This window comes from Armigeres subalbatus, chromosome 3, assembly GCF_024139115.2.
Source record: "Armigeres subalbatus isolate Guangzhou_Male chromosome 3, GZ_Asu_2, whole genome shotgun sequence".
NCBI classification, from domain to species: domain Eukaryota; kingdom Metazoa; phylum Arthropoda; class Insecta; order Diptera; family Culicidae; genus Armigeres; species Armigeres subalbatus.
In genome coordinates, this window is record NC_085141.1 from 62110246 (window position 1) to 62135351 (window position 25106).

The 25106-nt window shown below is 39.2% G+C and overlaps 1 protein-coding gene and 1 non-coding gene across 2 annotated transcripts in view; one reads left to right on the plus strand and one right to left on the minus strand.

The window, feature by feature from the left end:
• Positions 1–25106, plus strand: part of LOC134219247 (histone-lysine N-methyltransferase, H3 lysine-79 specific) — a 442335-nt gene that overhangs the window by 305953 nt on the left and 111276 nt on the right. The gene's annotated exons all lie outside the window — the stretch shown is intronic.
• On the minus strand, positions 7353–7427 carry Trnaa-ggc (transfer RNA alanine (anticodon GGC)). Its single transcript has one exon. It is a non-coding gene; the product is annotated as a tRNA-Ala (tRNA).

A 25106-nucleotide genomic window follows, 5' to 3' on the forward strand; every position in this document is an offset into this window, starting at 1 on the left:
AAAGAGAAGAGAAAAAATAACTCAAAAGTAAGTTTAAAAATACTCAATTTTGGGTACTTTTTTTCTTCCGTGTATCGTGACCCTCGCTGCCTCTTCATTAGTTGCTGCTACCCTCGCTGTGTCAAACTGTGACCTAGCAGCAAAGAAAGAAACTTTGCGATAATTATCCGCGATAAACAGGCGAATAATGCCTGATTTGTGAATAGGAGTTACAGATGCTGTTTTCCAAATTTCAGCAAGTTTCGTTTCTCAAAGTGAATAACTGTAGACAAGGCTAACATGTAACTTCAATGGTTCTGCATATGTTCTAGAAAACATAGGAGGAAGACGATCGGCTCCAACTCCTTCCATGACGTCAAGATTTTCGACAGACATGACATTTTCTTGCATTACAGTGAAGAATGGTAGTCTTATGGTATATTTTGCTCCCTAAGTTCCTCCACGAATTCCTCCGGAAGTTCCACCAGGATTTCCTCCAGGAATTCCTTCAGGAGTTCCTCCAGGAATTCCACCGGTAGTTCTTCCAGAAGTTCCTCCAGGATTTCTTCCTCGAGTTCCTCCAAGAATTCCTCCGTGTGCTCCTCCAAGAATTCCTCCAGAAGTTCCTCCAGGAATTCCTCAGGGGGTTCTTCCAGGAATTCCTCTGGAAGTTCCTCCAAGAATTCCCCGGGAGTTCCTCCAGGAATTCCTCCAAAAATTCCTCCGTCAGATTCCTCCAAGAATTCCTTCTGAAGATTTTCCAAGAACTCCTCCGGGAGTATCTTCATGAATTCCTCCGGAAGTTATTCCAGGGATTCTCCCGGAAGTTCCTCCAGGAATTCCTCAGCATGTTCCTCTAAAAATTCCTCCCGGAGTTCCTCCAAAAATTTCTCCGGGAGTTCTTCCAGGAATTCCTCTGGATTTCTTCAGGAAGTTCCTCCAGGAATTCTTCCGGAAGTTCCTTCAGGAATTTCTCCAGAAGTTCGGCCAAAAGTTTTTCCCCCTCACTCGGTGGATTTTTCGTTCCTATTTCAATATATTTTTAAAAAATCTCACAGGTTTCTACTGCGTTAAAAAAAAGTTTCTTGGGTGGATTTCTAGAATTTATTACATTTCCAGATGTTCCAGAGTTTCTGAAGCACCACTTAGTGGCTTCCCGGGGTCAATGGATGGTTTTTGCAAAGATGTTGCTCTCATTTTGATACAAAAATTACTTTACTAGAAGGCCTTCGGCCTCATTGAGAGTTGACGTAAAGTCAATGTCAACTTCTATCCACGAAAAGCCTAGATAGCCGTGTGGTGTCGGCAGCTGGTTATCTGGCTAAGAATAACAATACGGATTGCCTGTTCCAGTGGTAAAAGTCCACCATACAGGTGACCCCTAATTCTCGGTGTGATGCGGCTTTATGCTTACCGTGCCTACGAATGAATGGCTAGGGGGGTCTAATAAGAACCTAATCGCAAACGGAACCTGTGAAGCACCAGGGCCCCCTTGACAGTATTTAGCCCTCGCTGCGCTAACCGGAGCTATGACGTAGTTGACTTTTTGTTTCTCCGAGATAATCGGCTACTCTTATTCAATCTCAACGTGAGGTTAAATAAGAGGGGGTTATGAATATGTGTTTTACATAGTTTTCAACAAATTGTCACCTATATGGATTCGCATCATGCGTTGTTTTTAGGGGCTGTCCATAAACCACGTAGACTTTTGAGAGGGGGGAGGGGTTTCGAAAAAGTCTACGATAGTCTACGAAGGGGGACGGGGGGGTATACCAAAAGTCTACGTAGACCAGTGTTGTAAAATGTCATTTGCATTCGTTTGTATAATTTTCCCAGATTTTTTTTCAGTGGTTAGCTATCAACTATCAAGCACGACGAACTTATAGCGCTTAAATGTGGCTACAACTTTGTCTTACAAGACATTGCTGTAAATATGTAATCTGGGGCGTGGGAGGCAAAATGTCATTCAAATGACACGTGACATTTTGGAGAGATTTTACTCTCTAGCCTCATATGTTATATTTAGAGCAATGTACCCTTGGACAAAAATATAGCACTACTCAAGCGTTTTGCGTACATCTAAAATTATGCAGTAAATTTTGCTTCTGAAGAAAGTTATGAACAAATTAGTCAAATGACATGCAGATGACATTTTACAAGACTGACGTAGACTTTTTGATTTGATTTTTTTAAGCGATTTATACAGCAGCTTCGTGTGAAGTTCACTTGTTTGATTTGTTTAGGATGTTCCGTTTTTTTTGCAAAACTTTACCAAATAATCTCTTGCGTTTCTCCTTAAAAAATTAATGATTTAATAATTTAATTTTATTTAATTTATTAATTTAATTTTTTTAATAATTTTCGCTAAAGTAAAAGTCTGAGCTACGGCTTAAAACTATCATGGATTTCACACCAGGAAATTCTTCTGTGTTGAGCAGGAAGCTTCTCCAAAGTATTCTATAAAAACTTTCGATTTTTTTTTTCAAAATCTTCACTTACTGCAGATTCTACTAGAATTTCGTTTCGGCAGGAACTTCTTTGAAAACTATTGAAATTATGTTGTACTTCAACAGATTTGTTTGGAATTTAAAAAGGAAGCATTTTGGAATATCCAAAAAAAAACAAAAGCCTTTGGAATAACTAAATGATATTCTTTGGATCTTGTAATGGGAATTCTCTGAAATTTCCGCGAGAAACCCTTCAGAATATTCACTGGAGATTTTCTGGGAAGTCCCCGAAATTTTTTGCTTAATTTTGGAAATTCTTCGGAATATTTGCGAGGAATTCATTGCAAATATAAGCAAAATTCTCCTTCGTAAATTTCTTCGGCAGTTCTAATGCAAATTCTTTGGAATTATCGTTGGAAAATTTTCGAAATTTCTAAATAAATTGTTGAAAACTTCCACGAGAAATTATTTGAATTTCCCACCAAAAACAGTTTGAGTTTCCACAAAAAAAATGCAATTTTTGTAAAAACGCCTTTCAAATTTTCATGAAAATTTATTCGATTTTTTTACGAGAAGTTCACCTGATTTCAACTGAAAATTCTCCATAATTTCCACCGAAAATTATTCAGAAAATATTTTTTGGAATGCTCATAAGATTTATTTAAATTTCCTCAAGAAATTGCTCCAAATTTGCAAGAGAAATTAAAAAATATCGTAGGAATTTCCACGGGAAATATTTCGGAATGTCCGTTTAAACTAAAAATTACCTCGGGAAAAAATTCTAAATTTTCACGGAAAATTACCCGCGTTTTTTAACGGGGAAACTTTTGGAATTTAAAAGAAAAATCTTGGGATTTATTCAGCAGATGATTATTCAGCGGGATATTGCATGGAATTTTCAAGAAAAGCATCGGAATTATCACGGAGAGTTCTTTGGAGTATTTCAAGGTTATCAAATGGGAATTTTACGAAATTTCGACGCAAAACTTATTGGAATGTAGACTTGACATTCTCGAAATTTCACCTTTTTCTAAATTCTTACAATTCACGGTTTTTACAATTTTGAACCGGCGTTGAGAATTATAGGTCAGATGCGTGACAGATTTTATCAGTGGCGCGCCGATGCAAAAATGTTGGCGATGGTGGTGGCACACCTTTAGGAGGAATTGAATTCAACAGTAATTAAATTAATTGGCTTTAAGATTTGATTTTAGGAGTTATGAACAGAGCATTAAATTTGATTTCGTTTCAATTTGATTTTTGTTTTGTTGGATTTAGTTCATTGTGATTTTGTTAAGTTTGAAATTCGAATTTTGTTGTAATGTTTACATGGAAATGGAATTGAATAGCTGAATTGCTTAAAACGTTGTTGATTTCCATATTTTCCAATCATATATGATGTTTTGTAAAATTTGGTAAAGTCTACGTAGACACCATGGGGGGAGGGAGGGGTTTTGAAAAGTCTACGAAAGTCTACTAGGGGGGACGGGGGGGTTTGAAAAAGTGAAATTTCGGTCTACGTGGTTTGTGGACAGCCCCTTACAATGTACTTTGTGTTTGTTACCTATATGGATTCGCATTATGCGTTTTTCACAATGTACTCTGTGTTTCGTCTTTGACGTTCGGCTTCGGCTACTCTTGTTTAATCTCAACTTGAAGTTAAATAAGGGTGGGGTTATGAATATGTTTTTACTTAGTTTTTCAACAAATTCTCACCAATAAGGATTCGCATTATGCGTTTTCCACAGTGCACTCTGTGTTTCGTCTTTGACGTTCGGTTTCGGCTACTCTTGTTCAATCTCAACTTGAGGTTAAATAAAAGTGGGGTTAGGAATATGTGCTCTACTAAGTTTTTAACAAATTGTCACCTATATGGGTTCGCATCATGCGTTTTTTTACAACGTACTTTGTGTTTGTCTATATGCATTTGCATTGTGTGACTTATCCAGTATATTTTATGCTTCGCGTTTCATTGCATTTTACAAAATGCATCGTATGTATGTATTATTGATTGTATCCTCCTTCTCCAGAAACCTGTTCCATTCTCCTTTCCAACTTAACTTCTTCTTCCTTTCTCCTTTTCACTTCCTTTTCCGTCAGGTAAATTATGAGAAAGGCCAGTGAAGGCGATGGCACAAATCTCCCAAATTGAGGGGAACCTTCCTCTTGAGCCGACGTTCTGATACCTGATACGTTAAAAAAAAGTTTCTAGGGTGAATTTCTAGAATTCATTACATTTCCAGATGCTCCAGAGTTCTTTCCGTGGTCAATGGATGGTTTTTGCAAAGATGTTGCTCTCATTTTGATACAAAAATTACTTTGTGAACCAATCGCTAATTTTTGAGGACGAATTTCAAATGTTTTCTTTTACTCTGGATGTTCCGGAGTTTCTGGAGAACCATTTGCTAGACTTTGACTCTCACGTTGCTAGAGAAAGTGGTGTATAAAAAGTCACATCAGTCTAGAACGATTTCCGATTTGCTCACTATCCGGGTGTTCCGGAGCTTCCCAGAACCACTTGATACGTATTTTGCTCTCACAATGCTACAATAAGGGATCTTTAAAGTCGTGGTTTTCTAGGACGAAATTTTACAATTTTCCACTTTTCCGGATGTTCTGAAACTTCGGGAGGGCCATTGATCCGAAATTGATGAGTATTCTATGCATTGATTTTGCTCTCACATTACGTCAACAATCGATTTGTAAAAATCGTAGCTTCAAACGACAAACTTGTTCAACTAACCATTTCTCCGGATGTTTCAGAACCAAAAGTATTACTTTTACATATACGTATTTCGATCTCAACTGTAAGGTCGTCTTCAGTGTCGACTCGTACTTGAGTCGAGACAAGTACGAGACACTGAAGACGGTCTTGCAGTTGAGGTCGTATATGTAAAAGTCCTTATATTACTTTTGGTAATAAGTATAAGGTGGAATTCAATGGAATTGTACTAAACTCGTCTTATGACAGTGAAAACGTTCCACTAAAAAAGAGCTAAATAATTTTTTTGACTCGATTTCTAAAAAGTAGCAGCTTAGTAAGACAATTTTTCGGAATCAGCAACTTCTTTGGATTATGCGGAGCTTCCGCATGACCACTTGCTGGTCTTCCGGGATCAATGGGTGGTCCTTGAAAATAATGTTGTCCTCATATTGCTATTCAAAACATGGACACTGCTCCGGATGCTCCGGAAAACCTCCCGGAGGACCTTTCAAATATCAGTTGCAGAAACCAATGAGGAACATGTGTGCTGCTAGGGGTACTGCACAGGCCACTCCAGCCTTAGTCTGAGAAAATAAACTAAATAAATGATACCCATATGCTTCCCCACGGGGAACTCGTCCTGGAACGGAATCTCTGAGGTCAGCACACCTGGTGGCCCTAATTACTAGAAGTTCGATACCCATATTGTTGGGGTTCCATTGGAAAATGCTTATGACCTCTCTCGACCCCCTTGGGAACCTGTTCTGCGCCCAATGTAATCATAACATCAACCTGCTGTGGAAATTTCAAGAAGTTTGATACCGAAATCCAAGGTCAGCATTACCGAATCAGGACATGTCCCTGGAAATCCGGATTCCCCGGACGTCAACGTGACTGGACCGATCCATCCCAACAGCAGCACGATAAAGAAGAAAATTCGGAATCGAATGAGTCCAAAACTGTTTAAAAACGGTTGACAAATGATACAAATATTTCAGTTTCGTGGGTACCCGGGTACCCTGCTGGCCATTCAAAGGGTAAAAAGAAGTCGGAATCCCTTCCTCCACCCCTCCTTGATCAAAACTTCCGTTAACCCCTACAATCGATTTTAATCGTCATTATTGTGGATCTGACAGAGTTTCAATGTCTTGCTATGAAAAATTATTCAGATATCGTGAATTGAATTTCGAAAAGGTACCCGCCCAGCAAACATTGGAAGCTGATAGAGCGCTTATTCAACTAAAAATAAAAGAACTCTTCTTTAAGCTTATTCTAACTTAAGATTTCATTTCGTACAAACAACTTTTATGACAAAAATTCTCACATTATGAGAACTATACTCAGCTTGATAAGTTTAAATGATTATTGAGAAATTTTAATTCGGAAACATAGTAGTTTGAACAAGCCACCTCTTCTATGATATCATATTTAGCAAATCAACATTTACCAAATTTTAAGGGATTTGATACTAATTAGATCTATTTCTTTTATTGCAGGTACTATACTCAGTGACAGCCACGCAGTATTATTGCAGCGGTAACTAAAAACGTGGTATGATTTTAGTAAATTTTTGTAATACATTTTAACCAAATATTCGATAGTTTTTTCATGCAAATAAAGTGTGAATAAATTAGAAAGGTCAATGTAGAAGTAATCGGCAATATTAGTGAAACAGATCGTGGTATTCATTAAGCATATGTCGAAACAATGCAAGAGATTGAAAATAACTACCGTCGTCGGGGGTGACAATGGGTCAAATGGGGGTGAGAATGGGTCACTGTTTCAACCACTTTGAATTCTCGTAGATTGGATTGAATGCATCTGAGGATAAGAAAACTATAATATAAGAGACCTTTTTGAACGATTTTGCTCTACGACCTCAAAATCTCAAAACTCAAGGACGATTCAAATCATGCGTGAGTTGAAACGCACGCAACTCAGCACCTAAAAACTCATGGCTAAGTTAAATGATCCATTTGAAAAATCGTAACTTGGTTATCTTTTGTTCTCCTTCGTTAAAAATAGCGATTTGAATACGTTGCATAGCACAATAAATACTCTTGCGTATGTAAACAATAAATTGCCGTTCAATCAAAGTTAATTGCCTATTTTTCGAGTATTGGACCACCCGATATTATTTTACAACGTTCTGAAAACTCAGATGTGAATATGTACATTTAAGTGGGAGATTATATTTGGAAAATGTATTGGAGGTAACTACCTTCCTTCGATGGGACTCGAACCCACGACCCTCAGTACGCCAGACTGGTGCTTTTAACCAATTAAGCTACGAAGGACCTGCGTCGGCCTTCGCTACTTAGCTGCTACTGAATGAGCCCGAGATTCTCAAATTGGACGCATAGTTGAGTCACTCACAACCCATTTGTCATGCCAAAACTTCCACATGGGTATAGTGCACGTTCACGTTAGACAAACGTGAGTATTTAGAATGTCCGGCGGCTACACACATTCTTCACATTTTTCCAATAGCAAAAGGCAGACACAACCTTGATCAGTACAATTGTTGATGAAGAATGCGTATTTCGATGTGTTCTTCCAACTTGATCCTAGTCGATACCAACACCAATAAAAGATTAACCAAAAATTAAAAATCCATCATATCCAACATTACTTCAGCTTGTAATAAGACGAGTTTGTACCTTCCCATTTAATTCCACCACTTAATTGCACCTTGACAGATACGTATTTCGACCTCAACAGTAAGGTCGTCTTCAGTGTCCCGTACTTGACTTGACTTTGTTGTTGGATATCCTCAGTTATATGGTAGAATGATGTCCGATACGATTTGTGATTTATTGATATTTATTGCACCAAACTTTTTTTTTAACTTGGAACTAATTCATTGAAAAATGCTCTATCTTAGTCAAGCATATATGGATATTATATTGCAATGTTGCACATACCGATGCAGCATGAAGCATCTCAAATTAAATCTATCTGCGGCCGCTTGCTAGTCACATGCATAAAATAAAGTGGATACAAAACAACCTGAACATTAACAGCAGCAAAAAAAAGACTCTCAAGCATAATAAAATCATTAGTTACAGTTGTTTCAATTTTCTTACCATGAGCCCCAGTGGCCAGTGGTCTAAAATATCAAACAATTTGAGGGCTGAAAACCGTTGGCACCTCCACTAGGCAGAGTTGATTGAAACATACCCACAGCACCGCAAAGCATGGAATTCATTGAGAAACTTTAATTCTATTAGCGAAACTTGCGTTGTTCATCTTCCAACCTGCATTAACAGTAAACGGCTTCACTCCGTCCGAGTGGTATCGAGGTGTTTCACGGAGAATGTACATTAGGAATGCAAAAAAGACGTAATCCATGTTGTTTCATGAAGAGCTTTTTACGATTTGTTGTAACGTTTGCGAACCTTTCGGTCAAGCGAGTAAAGGTCACTTGATCATGTCAAAATATCTGGACCAGTAGTGCTGCTGTAACTAAGATAGTGACATGTAGAGTTGATTTGAGCTGTGCTAAACAGCACTGTCATTGGGTTGCTCGACAGTCCCAAAACCGATATGGCTTGAGACTTTTTTTTTAATTACAATTTGCAGATTATGATAAAGAATATTGAAAAATGTTAAATGTATGGGATGATATTTTATAGTATTATTTTAATCCTAACTATGTAGCAACTAAGATGGAGAGATGCGGCCTCGAACCGAGTATTGTGGCGTCAAATTGTTGATTCAGTGTTATCTGTCTATATGTAAACTAAATAAATGAATGAATGTAGCAACTAAAATCGGGAGTGAAACGGAAAGTATTTTTTATTGAACATAACGATTATGAAAATACCCTGTAAATAAGGGGATCAGAAGCATATTTAATTATTTACTACGAATGATCACATTTGTAGATAATAATGCATAATTTATATTAAAGTATCGTCATAAGCCCAAAAACTAAAAAAAAATATTATTTAGAATTTTTTTTTAGCTTTTTCGTAATCAGAATGCCACTGCCATCGCTTTGCTTCTAAGCAAAAGATATTTTAGTTACAATATAAAGATTGTCGCTTCGGTTCCCTTTGTTCTGCTGTCCGAAACATGTTGGGTACCGAACTGTCAAATCGTATGTATTTTTCCTTCACTAACATTTAGCACCCTATCATCGCCAGCAAAAGATGTTCTGGACAGTAACGACAGCGACAATCTTTATCTTGTAACTAAAATATCTTTTTTCTAAGCCCCTCAAACATGTTTGGCAATATCGAATGGACCTGATTGTTTATGCTAAACTTCATCAATCTCAGTCAGTATCAATCGTTACAAGCGAACATTATAACTGAGATGAATGACTTTCAAAAAGGATCAACAGATTCCTCTGCTTAAAACATATCTGCACTGTCATTCTCAACCCAAACATAATCTGTTCTATGCTTGAGACCCTCTTCGTCCGCCTCGGCCTGTAAATGCACAACGTCATGAAGCAAATCAGTGGCAATCGAACAGATAGGGAGCATGATCCTTTCACCGGACAGAAAACAATTGTGTAGAATAGCAAATTTGTGATGAATATACATCCTGTGTCAAAATTGATGTTGATAGCCTACGTTCCCCTCAAACGATTATCCGGATAGTATGATTGAGCAAAAATATTGGCAGTCAATACCTAATTACGCTTCGTTTTGCTTTCAATTAGGCAGCTTTACCATGGTGTGGCAGATTCCTACTTAACGAACCAGACGGCTGGAGAATCCACAGCACACCGTCATGAATTAATTATTAGCCGTCATCGGTTTACGACGCGAAGATAACCCAGAAATTGGCATTTTGCTTGATTCGGGGAAAAAGTTTTCCCTTCTCTCTCTCGTGGCAGCAAGCACCAGGTAGTGCAAAGTCGTGAAGTTGTAATGGAAAGAGACGGTGGTGGTAACAGTAATGATTAGTGATAATCATTGTCATTAGCAGCAGAGTTTGATGACACAGTTGCATGTCTTGGATTGGATTGCATGGGATAAGTAACTGAGTTGCACGTGAACGGCGGATATCCTTACTATTTTTAACGACAGGAATCGTGTTCATCGAATTTAATGACCCTTCGACATTCAGATGAGTTTAATTGATTCTGAATAATAAGATTGTAAATGTTACCATTTTTTTTTTTTTTACAAGGGAGAATGCATTTACACACTAACCCAGTACACGTGCATTGTAGTTGCCAAACTACCACACGGAAGTGTACTGGAGTGTCGGACTCGACCATACCGGTAATACCGACTAAACTCCCTTGGGCTCCACCATCGTTTCCCCCAGGAACTACCTCCCAGTACTACTTCTGGGGGATGGCAGTACTAAACGTACTCGCTCATTATCGCTCACACAGGCACCCGTCCCATGCGAGACTGACTTGGGTGCTCGCACACCATTCACTACATTTGAGTCTTACTTGGATGCTCTCTTGGGCGCTCCGCTGCCATACCTCGAGGTGTCAATAGCGGTTACTGCCTGGGCCTACAGATATTACGCTACGACACTCCTGCCTCAGCACGAGCAGATCAATCACACCACTGCCGAAGCAGACCACACGCTACCCTGCCGAAGCAGGGACACTCCCCATGCACCACATGTGCACAACTGTAGGTGTGTGGGTACAACCCACTGCTACCCTGCCGCCGAAGCAGCTTCTCCAAAGACCATTCGCTCCATGTGACCCTTTTTCGGGTGCTCACTCTAACACTCCACTGCCATGCCTCGAGGTGTCGATAGCTACCTCGACTCCTACCTCAGCATGTGCAGTCCATACTCAGACTTCTGCTGCGCTTCGAGGTGACAATAGCGGCGACACGCTATGACACTCCTGCCTCAGCACAACCAGATCACTCACTCCCAGCCGAAGCAGCTCACGCGCTACCCTACCGAAGTAGGGACACTCCCCAACTCGCTCTAACACTCCACTGCCATGCCTCGAGGTGTCGATAGCGGTATGTAGGGTCCGATCAACGATACTACGCTACGACACTCCTACCTCAGCATGTGCAGTCCATACTCAGACTTCTGCTGCGCTTCGAGGTGACAATAGCGGCGACGCGCTATGACACTCCTGCCTCAGCACAAACAGATCACTCACTCCCTGCCGAAGCAGCTCACGCGCTACCCTACCGAAGTAGGGACACTCCCCATGCCAATTGGCACTCCCTGGGCTTGTGCTTTTGAAGCGGCACACAGTCGCTTTGATAGAGTCTGATTACGGGCACTTGTGGTTTTTTGGGAGGGATTTTAGCAGAGCCCACTGTTAAATCCCACCACACCCTAGGCAGTTCTCCCTGACTCACAGACAGCTGGGGAGGGGTCGTCAAGCCCTTGGACATGGTCCATGCTCTCCCTGCTGTCCCTGCTGCCCCCAAAATGTTACCATTGCCACTATTTATTTGACCAATGTATGTATAATTATTAATTGTATAGTTTACTGTGTCCGGCCACGCACGGAAACTGTCAGAATATTAACCTCGACAGCGGCAACCTTCCCACTGAAGTGTTGCCTGGAGGAGCCACCAGTTGGCTCGGTTGGGGATGTGGACTGTATCAACGCCCTTCGGCTGAAGGGCCTCCAAATCCGTACGATAGCGACGAAAATTATTCTTTAACTCATGAAGCCTTGAGAAAGGCTGTTTGGTTCGGCTTGTCCAAGAAAATAAAGCGGTTTAATCAAAAACAACGATGTATTTCGCGAAATAGTTTACAATGAACTGAATGCTCTTGAGCGAATGCACATTTCTTATATACAAGATATTGAATCCTATCTGCCTCCTGATTGGTCGGCCAATCAGCGTGCGTCATGTTGCCAAGTCGTCATTGCTGTCGGTGCTCTTCTTTGTCCTTGCTGGTGGCGTCAGCTTCATAACGGGGGCTTCCGCTAACGGGACTTCACGAGCCAAGCATGCAAGATTTTCTTCTGTACTTAGTTTGCACTGATTAGTAGTCTAATAGTGATGAAATTTCGATTTCACTACCATTGAAAAAACGCCATCTCTTGCATTAATCGTTTTGACTGGTACCTTATTGCCGTTTGGATGAGGAGTGCGTGTTCATTTTCAAAATGGTTGTTAGTAGGAATGGGACCGAAACACCCGCGGTCGACTCGGGGTTAGTAGTATGGGATGTGGGATTTTGGGGTGATTAACTTTAGGATTGGTAACTTGGGATAAACATTCTATCACGTTCGCTTTGGGCGCGAACATACTGTTCCTACATATCTTGTGGCACTCACAGTCTTTTGTGGCAATGTACGTAAAACTTAGTTTTAGAGTCTCAGCAAGCTTTGGTGAAATTCGGACGCAAAACTTTATCCTCACGTCAGAAAATAAATTTAAAAAAAGCGACGAGCGACATTTGTTTTGAACGGATCAGCTCACCCTGGGGACCTGTTTCAAGAATTTCATGCAGCCCAAGATTCAGCAAAATTTATAAGACATGTATGTACTGGGAAAGGTTAAGGAGGCATCCAGCGGGATTCTACGTTATGGAACTGTGTCGCCTTATTCAAGAGCAACCGACGGTGAAGCGAAGTGATACTGTTTGAATCTCATGCAAGTTTACACCATCGTTCGAGGAGTGGACGGCAACAATTGGACTATTCAAGTAAGATCCAACCAATTAGACCCTTATAACTCATTTTTATCATCTTCATATTGCTATTCAGTAACGAAACATGTTTTTTTTATTGTAAATTGAAAAATTGGGTAGGGGGAGGGACGGCTTTGGCAGGTTTATTTCTGTTGTTGGCAGGGGGGTTTTTGTCGACAAAATTTTATGAAATTTGGCCACAATATTCTTTGATATGCAAAGAATGTTTAGGCCAAATTTGAGCCTAGTCAGTCATAAAAAAAACCCTGCCAATGGTAGGGCAGGGCCTGCCGGGGCGGTCATTCCCCCTACCTGTTTGCGCTTTTTTTTTCTATTTTTTGTGAGCGCCCTGTTCTTAGGAGATTGTTTATACGACATTGTGTGAATGGTGTATGCAGTACGTATGTTGCCGCTCGGTGGTTGCAAGGGCTGACTCTATATTGTCTCCATGTGTTTGTGTCCATATTTCAAGTACAGACTTGTAAAATATTTTCTACATTTCACCGGTTTCAATGATATCGGAGGCTTTCGCATTAACGTCTGTTCGGTAGATCGGCACCAACATAGAGTTGTTGTCTATGGGACAACAATACTTTGCTGACAAATGATCTTGTGCTGACGAATAAATGCTGAAGCCCGTATCATCAGGAATTTGCATCAGGAATTTGCATCGACGAGTTAATAACCTTCTCGCAAATTTATCAGCAGCCACGAATTTATGTAATCATGGGGAATCACACTTACAAACATGCATAGTGTTTGGCTTCGATAGAATAAGTAACATAACGACATCATTTTTTTCAGTTTTAATGGACTCAGGGACACGTGGTAGAATGATATCGAGATATTTACAATAACGTAAAATTTTGCGATATAATTTTCTTGAACTTTTTAAAGGAAATATATGCAATGTAGACTCAGTTTCATAAGTGTGATTCTCATCTTCTGCTTTCAACAAGCAAACAACACGTCGACAGTTTTGGCATTGCAATTCAGCTGGTAGTATTACTTATATGGATCATAATCTTCATTGTTATTATACTTATTATATTTATTATATTATTTCTCGTATCTTTATATTATTATTGCCAAACAACAACTAGAAAACAAAACTATTATAAAGTATTTAAAACAATATATTGTATATATAATAATTCATCACTCTAATCGATAATAACATTTTACATTGTTCATTATATTGCACTCCATTATATTTAGACATACATATAAATAAATATACATATATTATTGGGTTGGAAAAAAGGTCTCAGGAAAAAAGGCATCACGAAGTTGCAAAGGAATATTTTCTTCACAGTTAATAAGGATTCGACGCGTTGACCGGCTAATACTTAACAAAGCAAACCCTACCATACAAAAAAAATATAACATAAATAAAGTATGGTATGGGTTTTGCGAAACCGTAGCAAACGCCTTTATGATTCACTTGTGATATTGATATCTTTTCATGTTTAAATCTTTTATAGAAGTGTCTTCTGTTATAGCCTATTCAGATCAAGAGCTTAATGACATGATAAAGAGTAGCTTGATGTCACTTATCTTAATTTTATTTAATATGAAATCTCGAAATGTATCTCGTAAATGCTCGTAATCTGAATAGGCTATTACTGAATTGAAAAACAATTGCGATTAACAAAAAACTACTGCTTGAAAACTTGCGTTGTTTTTGTCGATACTTAATGTGATTTAATAAAAACTCGACCATACTACCTTCATTTTTAGCTTACAAATACATTTCTGACTGGATACGAAGAGCAACAAATAATAATATTTAATCATATACATATTTATTTTGCTTCATCAGATGACTTGTATCATTCATATTTTTCACTGACATACAATTAATTGTAAAATCAAACATAGGACCAACAATCAAACTCATTATAATGGTCATTTTATGTTTTTGCTCGCAAATATATTGAATACATTATATTCCAAATATGTATTATTATTTTATTATTATTTCATATTTTATTTTAGTTATAATACATGTGCTATATTATTCGTTGTATGTAGGCATCTATAAACATTTTTTTCAGTGGATTTACGACTTTGTATGCCGTCAGGGATAATTCGATACAGGCCCGAGGTCCACTGATAGCGGTACTCTTCAACTAAAATTCCACCGTATTACGTTGTGCTTACAGGAAGTAGTTATAACATGAATTTACGATGAAATGGATATTTCAGTCTAAAGTGTTGGAGCACAGTAGCTTTACAGGATTTTTTTTCCAGATCAATATTTCATACATTCTCTACACATGCCTAAATTTCCTAAACTACAATATTTTTGGTTTTACTGTAAATATATGAGATTGGGTTGGGAGGGTGCATCAGGGCATCAATGAAGTTACAACTGGACAATGAAGTGGTAGCCAATCGGAGTCAAGGAAGGAAAGTATAAGTCGTTCGCGTCTATTACTTTTATCTCCAACAGTTGTTAACCAGTTGACGCGCCCTTCTTCAAACAAACCATCCCGTGGAAAGCTTGACAAGTATTGCAAATTTCATTATTCGTTTTGTTGGATCATTCTGCTGGAAGGAGATTCTCATTTTCCCGTGGGTTTCGTGTAAGTGTCTCTGCTTACAGGTCCACCACCCCCATTTTTGGCCCTTCATACAGCAGTATGTTGAATGCAAAATCATATTGAAATTTGACCTTACTGTCGAGTGGAACCGCATGCAGAGCAAGACTCTAGCCAGGATGGTGGCTAACTACATACATACATACATACATGTACGTAAAACTTAGTTTCCTTCCTAAATTGATAATGGCCGGCACCTTTATTGGTCTTGAATAAAGGATACTTCAAAGCATGTACACGGTACACTAGTGTACAGTGAGTATTGCTTCCTAGTATCAAGAATACTAGTTGATTAATGATTTGTGCATATTTGTTGTTTCTTGGCCAATCATGACTAGCAACAATGGCATGTACAGTTAAGCCAGCGATAACCTGATTATGTATTTAAATAATAAACAATCTATGGAAACTCATGCATCCATCCAGCGACAATTCTGTATAAGAACCTACCAAAACCTGTATGAGAACTGGGCATCTGCGAATTTGTTAGACTCTTATGCAAAAAATGTAGACATATATTGTAAGAAAAGCTTGCATAATTGTAAGGTTGTAAAAGAATCTAACATTTTTGTAAATGCTCAGTTTTTATACAGGCTTTGGTAGATTCTTATACAGAATTGTTAAAAAAATCTAACAATCACCAGTTGGGTGTATGAGTCAGCTTGGAAGTAAAATTGTAACTCCTATTGAAAATAACCATCAAGTATTAAATTTAAAATAAAAATTAAACTAATTGCTTAATTGGTTTGGAGTCTAAATTGATTATAATTGAAGCATTTCCATCTGATTAAAAATAAATTTGACAACATTTTTTACAAAGCGCTTTCCAAAAAATACGATAGGAAACCTTGTTTAAAATAACCGAAGGAATTCACCTGAATATAAATCTGAGTAAACCCTGAATCAAATCCAATGAGCCAGGAGTGCGGAGTACCGTAATTGGTGGTGCGGAATATTCTATATGTAAGAAGCTACGGATCGTTTCGAATCCTGACGAATGAGTGTACGTAGTCCAGAAATACAGTATAGCTGATGCGTGTATTTCATTGCAGAATGTCTCTGCAGAGAATGATGATGATAACATTCGACAAACAGATATACAACATGAAAGGTGTCCCACATCAAATGGCATCGCGGAAAAACGCTGTATACGCTGTAACGGTGAAATTATTCATTGGGTATTTTCTGTTGAAAATTTGAATAGAAGTAGTTTAGAGTGTTTTGACGTTGGACAACGTCTTACCCGAAGGTACTGGGTGTCAAATCAGAATCTAAAATTGGGGACCGTCACGAAATAATGTAAGATTTTGAACGTTAATAGAGCCTTTATCTTTTGATGGATTTTTGGGATTTATATATCAATCGACTCAGAAACACCTCCAGCAATTTATCATATTCAATGAAACTTTTGATGATTTACGATAAAGTATTCACTTGTCATAAGACGAGTTTGTACCTTCCCATTTAATTCCACCACTTGATTGTACCTTGACAGATACGTATTTCGACCTCAACAGTAAGGTCGTCTTCAGTGTCTCGTACTTGACTCGACTTTTTCTTAAAGATAAATTATTGAAAATTTCAATTCTTGTCCTACCCAGTTGAAATATCAGAACCAACCAATCCCGTTCATGCATTCCCAACACGGACATCAGAATTATGTAAGTTACGGGCCTTGTGACCCATCGTTTGATTTTCTCCGGGTATAAAAAGGCCCATGATTCGCGCTCGCGCGTCATTTCTGTACGGTGATCTACGGTGAGTGGTCACGGAGAGCGGAAATGAAGAGCGAATAGAACGATGACGTTGGTAGCGGTGCTAGCATCGATGGCGGTGGTTTCTGCATCTGTAGCGGTTTAGCGGCAAACTATCGAGTAGCTATCGTCGGCGTCAGTGAAATTTTGTTGGATCTGGTATTGTTGCAGGACCAATAAATTGGTTCTTTTAAGGATCACCCTCTTATACAAAAAAGGCTGTAGTGTGAAGAATTTTTTTTTTTCAAAGTGCGATGTTGCAAATAATAATTTAAATTAACCGCATTGCGACGCTATAAAGTTGCCGTTCGTAGCTGAATCACGAACGCGCGTCGTAGGATGATGCTACAAATATTCAGTGGCAGCCAAGTGAAATTTTCTCAAGATTCTGATTTGGTTTTGTTACTGTTTGTGACTGGGAAGGCAAATTATTTTAAATAATTTTTTTTTTAAGTGCAAATCATAATCACTTGGTGACAGCAGAGAGCTGCCGTCGGCAGCAGGATCACGAGCGCAAGAAGGAGATGCTGCAAAAATGTGTTAGCATAGATGAAAAAAAAACCTGAAACAAGTAGCAGACTTCCTACTAAATTTATAACCCTCAAAATTTCACTATCGTAGCGAAACAGAAAAATGAATTTCATGTGAGTGCTGCTGATGCCGACGACAACGACCGCACGATCCACACCATCACCGGCGGGAATAAAATTTCCGGCAGGAGCTCTTCGGATGCCGAAGGTGGAACCGCAGTCTGCTCTTCACGGCATCTCGAACAAAATGGTTCGCGCGCGTGGAAAAGCTGCTTTCTTGTAATCAATAAAGTTAACCCTGTAGCCACGCCCCTTTGGTGAGTGTTACGGGACTAATGGGCTTCATTTATTGCTTTCCCCGGGGGGGTGGCATTTTATTTGAAATGTTGGAGTTCGTATGGTCGTCGTTGTAAGCTGATAGTCTTTCGTGGGTCTAGTGGTCGTCGTCTTAAGCTGATAGTGATTCGAAAGGTGCATTGTTGGAAATTAATCGGTTCTTCTCAGGACCATCATTCTATACAAGGGAAGATTGAGGCGAGACGAATTTTATTCAAATTGCAAATTAACCGCTTGGCGATAGATAACGTTCTATTTGTGACATAAATATTCCACAATCTGCAACATGTTTGATCAAAATGTGTCTCAGATACTCATACTTTAATCATACTCATATTTTAACCAACAAAACAATAATACTTTAAGCTATCAAAGCAATCATCACTGCTAGGTGGATTAATCTGTTTTTTTCACACTATATTTTTATCGCTAACAGTTTTTGGATAATTGAAAAAAATGGCATCACCGAAAAAGCAATGTCCAGGGTTGTTACGACTACGCGGATTTCGCGATTTTCGCGGATAACGATTTAAGGGTTTCGCGTGAATTTGGCGCGGATTTAGTATTAGTATTGATATTAAAATTTGCTAGATCTATGGACGTTTATTAAAAAAATAGTTTTATGTCTTTCTGGATCGTTCATTAGCAGATGTTGGGAACAAAACTTACGTTTGAAGGCTATCAACACTAGTTTTCGAATATGTACGCCCAAGCCCTCATTGAATGGCATATATTATATTCTGTTATGATGAGCGAGACGCCACTTGTTGCCATTTTTAATCCATTCTGAAACATCACAAATCATGACTATTAAAGGACATGAACATCCAATTTCACCTTCTCAATTTCTTTTGTAACTGACTGACAGATATCGTTTCTGATTGATTATTTCTTGAATCATGAAGCACTTAGCATGATACCTATATCATCAAATTTCCATAGCCTAAAAAAGTTTGCAGCATTTAAAATCCGAAAAGTTATTAGTAAAGAAATTTCTGGTGGAATTTCCGCGGAATTTCTTCAATTTATGCAAGTATTTCTAAGGCGATTTCTGCAGGAATTCAAGAAGAGATTTTTTTTACGTAGGCTCTAAAAGTTTTCCGCAGGTTGTTTTCGAAGAATTTACTTGAACTTAACGTCAAAATCCACAAACGAATTTCCGAATAATTTCTCATGGGAGCTTTTGCACATTTATGGAACGACTTCTGCAGCAGATCCGAGAGCGGTGGATTTCTGCAAATATTTCCTAGAAAATTTTCGTATTCCCGGAGAATTAACCGTAGCAATTTCTGGGATGAATCTACAAACAAATAATGAATTTCTGCAGCAATTCTCGGAGATTTTGGCTGAAATTCCAGTACGCTCAAAATAAAAACGGTAAAAAAAATTTCAAATTAATTTCTTCAAAAAATGTTGTCGGAATTTATGTATGGACTCTTAGAGAAGATTGTTACAAAAATTGAAGGAGAAATAACACACAAATAACGGACTAATTTTTGATAAAGTTTACGCAAATTATTCTGCCAAATTTTCAAAGAAATTTTTAAAAATATTCCTCTGGAATTTCCGAAGGAATTTACGCTTCAAATCAGGATTCTGACTGGCAAATCAACGGAGCTTGAGTATCCATGAATTCAAATAATTGTTTTACGAAAGTTTTGATTAAAACCGGAACTGCATTGCCTTATTCCTCAATCTCTACGCAAGTTTGTCTTGTGATAAATAATTACAAGAAAGTTGCCTTATTTTTAACTTCAGAAGAAATTACGGTTTTGGCTGATTTTCTATTTTTAGCTAAGTTTATCTAAAAGCAATTTTGATCAAATCTGACCTGAACATTCTTTGTATATCAATGTATCTTGTGCCGAACTTTATAAAGTTTGATCAACAAAAAATCAACTGACAATAACGGAACAAAACATGCCAAAACCATCATCTCATTTAAAAACCGGTGCTTATTGAAATAATGTTGGCTATTCCAGTCGGAATGTATTGCCATTAAAGAATAAGAATATTATTTAAAAAAAAACGAACTTGAAGAGATGACGTTCAGAAATTACGATAAAAAAAATTGACATTTCACGTGTTTTTCCTTAGAATTTAGTTCCAAGTCGCGCGGAATGGATTTCATGTCGCGCGAAAATTGCGTGGATTTGATTTTGAGTCAGCGCGGAAAATATTTCAGAATCTCCGTAACAACCCTGAATGTCACGAATTGATTTTGCGCAAGCACCTGGAAAATCCTCAACTCTCTCATCGGGACATCAGAAAACAACTCGGAATCGTGCAGTCAATCGTGAGTTGTGTGATTATACGATACTATGCGCGGCTACAGAGCAAGACCATGCTAAGGGTGGCTGGGTTCGATTCCCGGTGCCGGTCTAGGCAATTATCGGATTGGAAATTGTCTCGACTTCCCTGGGCATAAAAGTATTATCGTGTTAGCCTCATGATATACGAATGCAGAAATGGTAACCTGACTTAGAATCTTCGCAGTTAATAACTGTGGAAGTGCTAAATGAACACTGAGCTGTGAGGCGGCAATGTCCCAGTGGAGGATGTAATGCCAATGAAGAAGAACATATGAAACTGACATGAACGACGGACCAGGTGGTGTCGGGAAACGAGATGGTGGTCCCCAATCTTCGGTTGAATGTTGCATCGGTTGAATGTAGCTTCGGTTGAATGTTGCCGGAGCAGACCGGCAGCAATGATTGGAGCTTGGCAACCGCCACGTATTATGTGGCAACGAGGATGAGCCGCGATGGCGTCTTTCGGGAAACAGAATGGCGGCCCAGTTGGAGATATACTGGTTCGAGGACCGCGAAATCCAGCCGGCGGCGGAGGTGGTGACTCTGGTTTTAGCGTTTGTAACAACGGAAGCGGTTCAGTAGGAAGACTTTCGGCGGCTACGGTGACAAATGACCATGCATGTACGTATCCGTCCGATACAACGCGGGTTAATTTACCGAGCAACTATTCGTCGACGGCGCAACGACTACGAATAACGATTTGGAACCCTCCTTAAACACACGGTTGGGGTTTCAACTTAAATTTAACTACCCGATCACAAAAATGTGTCTAATGGATCGTTTCGGATATGAGTCTTGCACTCCGTTCTTTTTAAAGATGCTTCTCTATTCAGGAGTTAACATCAATTGCCCACTCATGCCGTTTTACAGCTCTTTCCCTCCCAAAAACCAACAATCGATCCCAGTTTGCCCTTTCTTCTTCAGTTCAGTTGATCTCTTCGCCCACTCGGCACCCAGATTATTTTTATGGCTCTGCTGCGCTACGCGCATATATATCGACTGCCCCATGGTATACAGAAAACAAGGTAGGCTCGTTAGAAAAATGACACTTCAAATGTGACGCATATTTTATCGCCACATGTTGGAGTACAAAAGTAAGCATGCTGCGACCGTATAGCATCGTCTCGGTCCAGCTTGTGCGAAGATAGCAGTGACGTCACATGTTTACATTAAAACTGAATGTTTACAGACGTGATGAGCCTGCCTTGTTTTTTGTCGATATGAAATGACCGTTGGAGCAAATCGAATGAACCTTCATAATTTGTGTCCCTATTTTCCGTGATCAAGGCTCTAATGGCCTGTTTACATATGCGCTAGTTCTAGCGGACAATGCACAATCCGACAATACTAGCTCGAAATTAGCATAATGTAAACAGGAATTGTCATCGCTAATAAGCGTTTACATTATGCTAATTTCGCGCTAGTATTGTCAGACAGTGCATTGTCCGCTAGAACTAGCCAATATGTAAACGGGCCATAAATGAATGAACAATTGTTACCCGCCGGTAACAAAGAAGCGGACTGTCGGATTATCGTCATGACTGGTTTGAAACACAACGATTACAATCGACCAGGATTATGGCGGGAAGTATCAGATGATGGACTCCCAAAGCTTGACTCAAACTCAGTACTTTCTGCTTCTGCCAGTACATTGATTTTTGGTATGTGCTTTAACGAATTATAACAACTGAAGAGGGGTTATCTGGACTTGGTCTTTGTCAATGTACCTATTCTAGATTGTTGTTTACTACGAGAATCTATCGATCCACTGGCAAATCTTGACGTCGATCACCCAGCGCTTACCCTGTTGCTTCCACATACATTTTCCAATGATCCAACTTTGGAGTACTTCAAGTAGAGTCCACCCAGATTGACTGGTCATCGATTAAAACTGCACAAAATGTTGACGAGGGTGTTGAGTATTTATGTGACACTGCCACCGGTTTGTTTTTTTCAAACTAATGTGCCTCTAAAACAAGCTACACCTAAACCTCCATGGTCGAATTATCGCCTGCGATGTCGAAAGAAACTAGAGGCAGAAGCTTTCAAAAAGATACTCTAATCACAGTAACGCTTTCACGAAGCAAAATTTCACCCGCTGCTGCAATGACTACCGACTGTATAATCGATTCTTGTTTACGGCAAATGTGTTTCACTGTGCATAGAGATCTTCGTCAAAATCCAAACGATTCTGGTCGTTTGTTGACTCGAAGAGGAAGGAGAGTGATCTTCCAAACTCGATGCACTTTAAAGAACGCTGGACTCAGCCTTATGAGGATAAATGCGATTTTTTTTGCATCTCATTTCAAGCAGGCGCTCAAAAGCCACATTGCGACTAATAGTCAAATCGAAAATGCCATCCGACAAACGCCAAATGACTTTCAATTCCCATTTTGTTTACAATGATATCTCAACTGTTCGCTTGTACGATTTGAACTAGAATATTGCTGCATGTTGCCCCTATCAGGCAAATTCGATCGACAGAATTGAGTCCGTACAGAAGACACTTAGTACTTAGCTTGCCGCGATCCATATGTGGGTCGTTGTGGATTTAAAGGAATTGTCACTCTGGAAAACCAACGCCAAATTGCACAAATAATATTCACTGCGAAGTTATTGACTGGAGTCATAGACTTTTTAGGAATTCTGCGTCAGTTCAACATCTACGCACCGGAACGGAATTTCCTCTATCTTGAAACCCGCAATATACATGTACGGCTCAGACGAATTGTGTACGCTGAATTCGACTTCAATCTTCCCTTGTTATTCTTCATGCGGCGGATCAATTCAGATATTTAATTTAGTAAATAGGATTAGAAGCAATAAACAATAATTAGTCAATGGTAAAAAATGTATTCTCCGAATACTTGAGAAACTCCCTTTCATAACATTAAAAAAATATTATTCCAACGCTTCAAGAGATGTCTCTACAACAGACATATCAAACAGTTTTCCTTCTATATATGCATGAACAAGCCAAGAAATTACCCCACCGGAGGGTGGAATGGTGGATATCGCACTCCCCAGCAACACGGGAGGGCAAAAGTTTAACCAACTTTCGACAGCGCAACGTAAGACACCGGCACTATTTTTGGCTACAAGTTCTCGCTGCGCTGTGGATGTGCATACCGAGGTGAAGGTCTGGATTTGCGAAGGCACTTCTCGGCACTTTCACGAGCACGCAGATAGGGATAATGTTTCGACGGTAACAGATATGCAGTTTGGCACCGTGTTGACTCAAGTCAAGAGTGGCAGAAATTTATCTCGTTTGGTGGCAGTTTGCCGTGGAGATGAGCTTCGGGCAATTCGGATGCCGGTCGGTGGTATGCGAATTCGACAATGCAAATTTCGAGTGCAACTTTGTTGGATGGGAATTTGAAAAGTTTTTGCTAGTTGGGATAGAGCTGGTGCGTTCCCTGAATCCTTAAGGTGGTTTATAGAGCTTCTTGGCAAATTAACATACAATGTCAATTTGTTTGCGCTGTCTTCATACATTCCTATTAATCAATTTAATTTAAGAATAATGGACAATTTGGTTAAAGACTTTCAGTTTTTCTACCATCGACATTTCTTCTTCAATAAATATGTTCAATAATCAAGGGGCAAGCAATATTGGATGACAAATAATGTGTGGATCTTCCGTAGACAGCATGGCTTGCGATGAGTATGTGCCTATAAATTAAAAGAATTGGTCCTCTCTTTTTCATGAACTGCACAAGTCACTTCAACCGCTATTTGAAAATAAATAAATCAATCAGCTAAAAAATAGTCTTAAATTGTTTGATTATTGGGATCAATTCAGACTGTTGTTGTTTGCAAATTTCACTCCATGGCACATCATAGTTATCTTCAGAAAAATGAACTTGATTCAACATTTTTGTTTACTCATAAAGCTTGCAAAAGAAAAGCATAAACCAAATTGGGCTAATTGAAAATTGGACCGCGAGACAATCGAGCATGGTGCTGCCGGATTGCAGCCATTACGTCAAACGTTGTTACGTTGTTATCTCATCATCGTCGCCGCAAGCATGCTTTTCGCTTTCGTTGGCACTAATCCAGTTCTCGAATGGAAACGAAGCGAGCGCGGCAAAAGCTCAATTTTCCTATTATTTTATTTCCACAATTCATATTTGCCACACTCAGTCGGGTTTTCAGTTATAAATTGCGATTTACGATTGATGAAAACAACGTGGCGGTAAGTAGTTTTAATCCTGTTAAAATCAAATTCTGATGTCATCGCTTTTGTTGGATAGTCAACGTGCGGCGAAACCGTAAAATTAATTACTTCGCCTGGATTGAGCAAACTCCAATCAAAAGAACGATTGGATCGTTCTTGTGCGAGAAACCACCAGACGGAAAGCGGCGTTCTCAATCAAAGTTCAGAATTGGGAATTCAACGTTCGATTAATCGGTTTTTGATTGCATTTCCAACTCCCGGGGATGCCCTGGATGAACAAGAGTTGTACGGAACGATGCATGTGAAAATATAGTCGCACATAATATGCGATCGTCTCAAATATCTCGTTGGACCGAGTTGGTGATGCACCACATGTGTCTTTTCGCAGGCTTCGATCTGGATGCAGATACTGGCGCTTCATAGAGCATAATTGAAAGGGCAAATAACAGTGGGTACGGTGTATGAAGCACTGGGAAGAGTGCAACAGAAATCGTCAGGGCAAATATTGGTTCTACTGAATGGACTTTCCCTTTTGGCTGCATGAGTGAAATCTTGTGCAAGTATGCATTTGCTTTAGATTGAAACAAGCGATGTCGGACATTGTGATGAATGGGAGCGGTTTCAAATAGATATAGATGCATGTTGTTGAATGGGAACCACTGTCATAC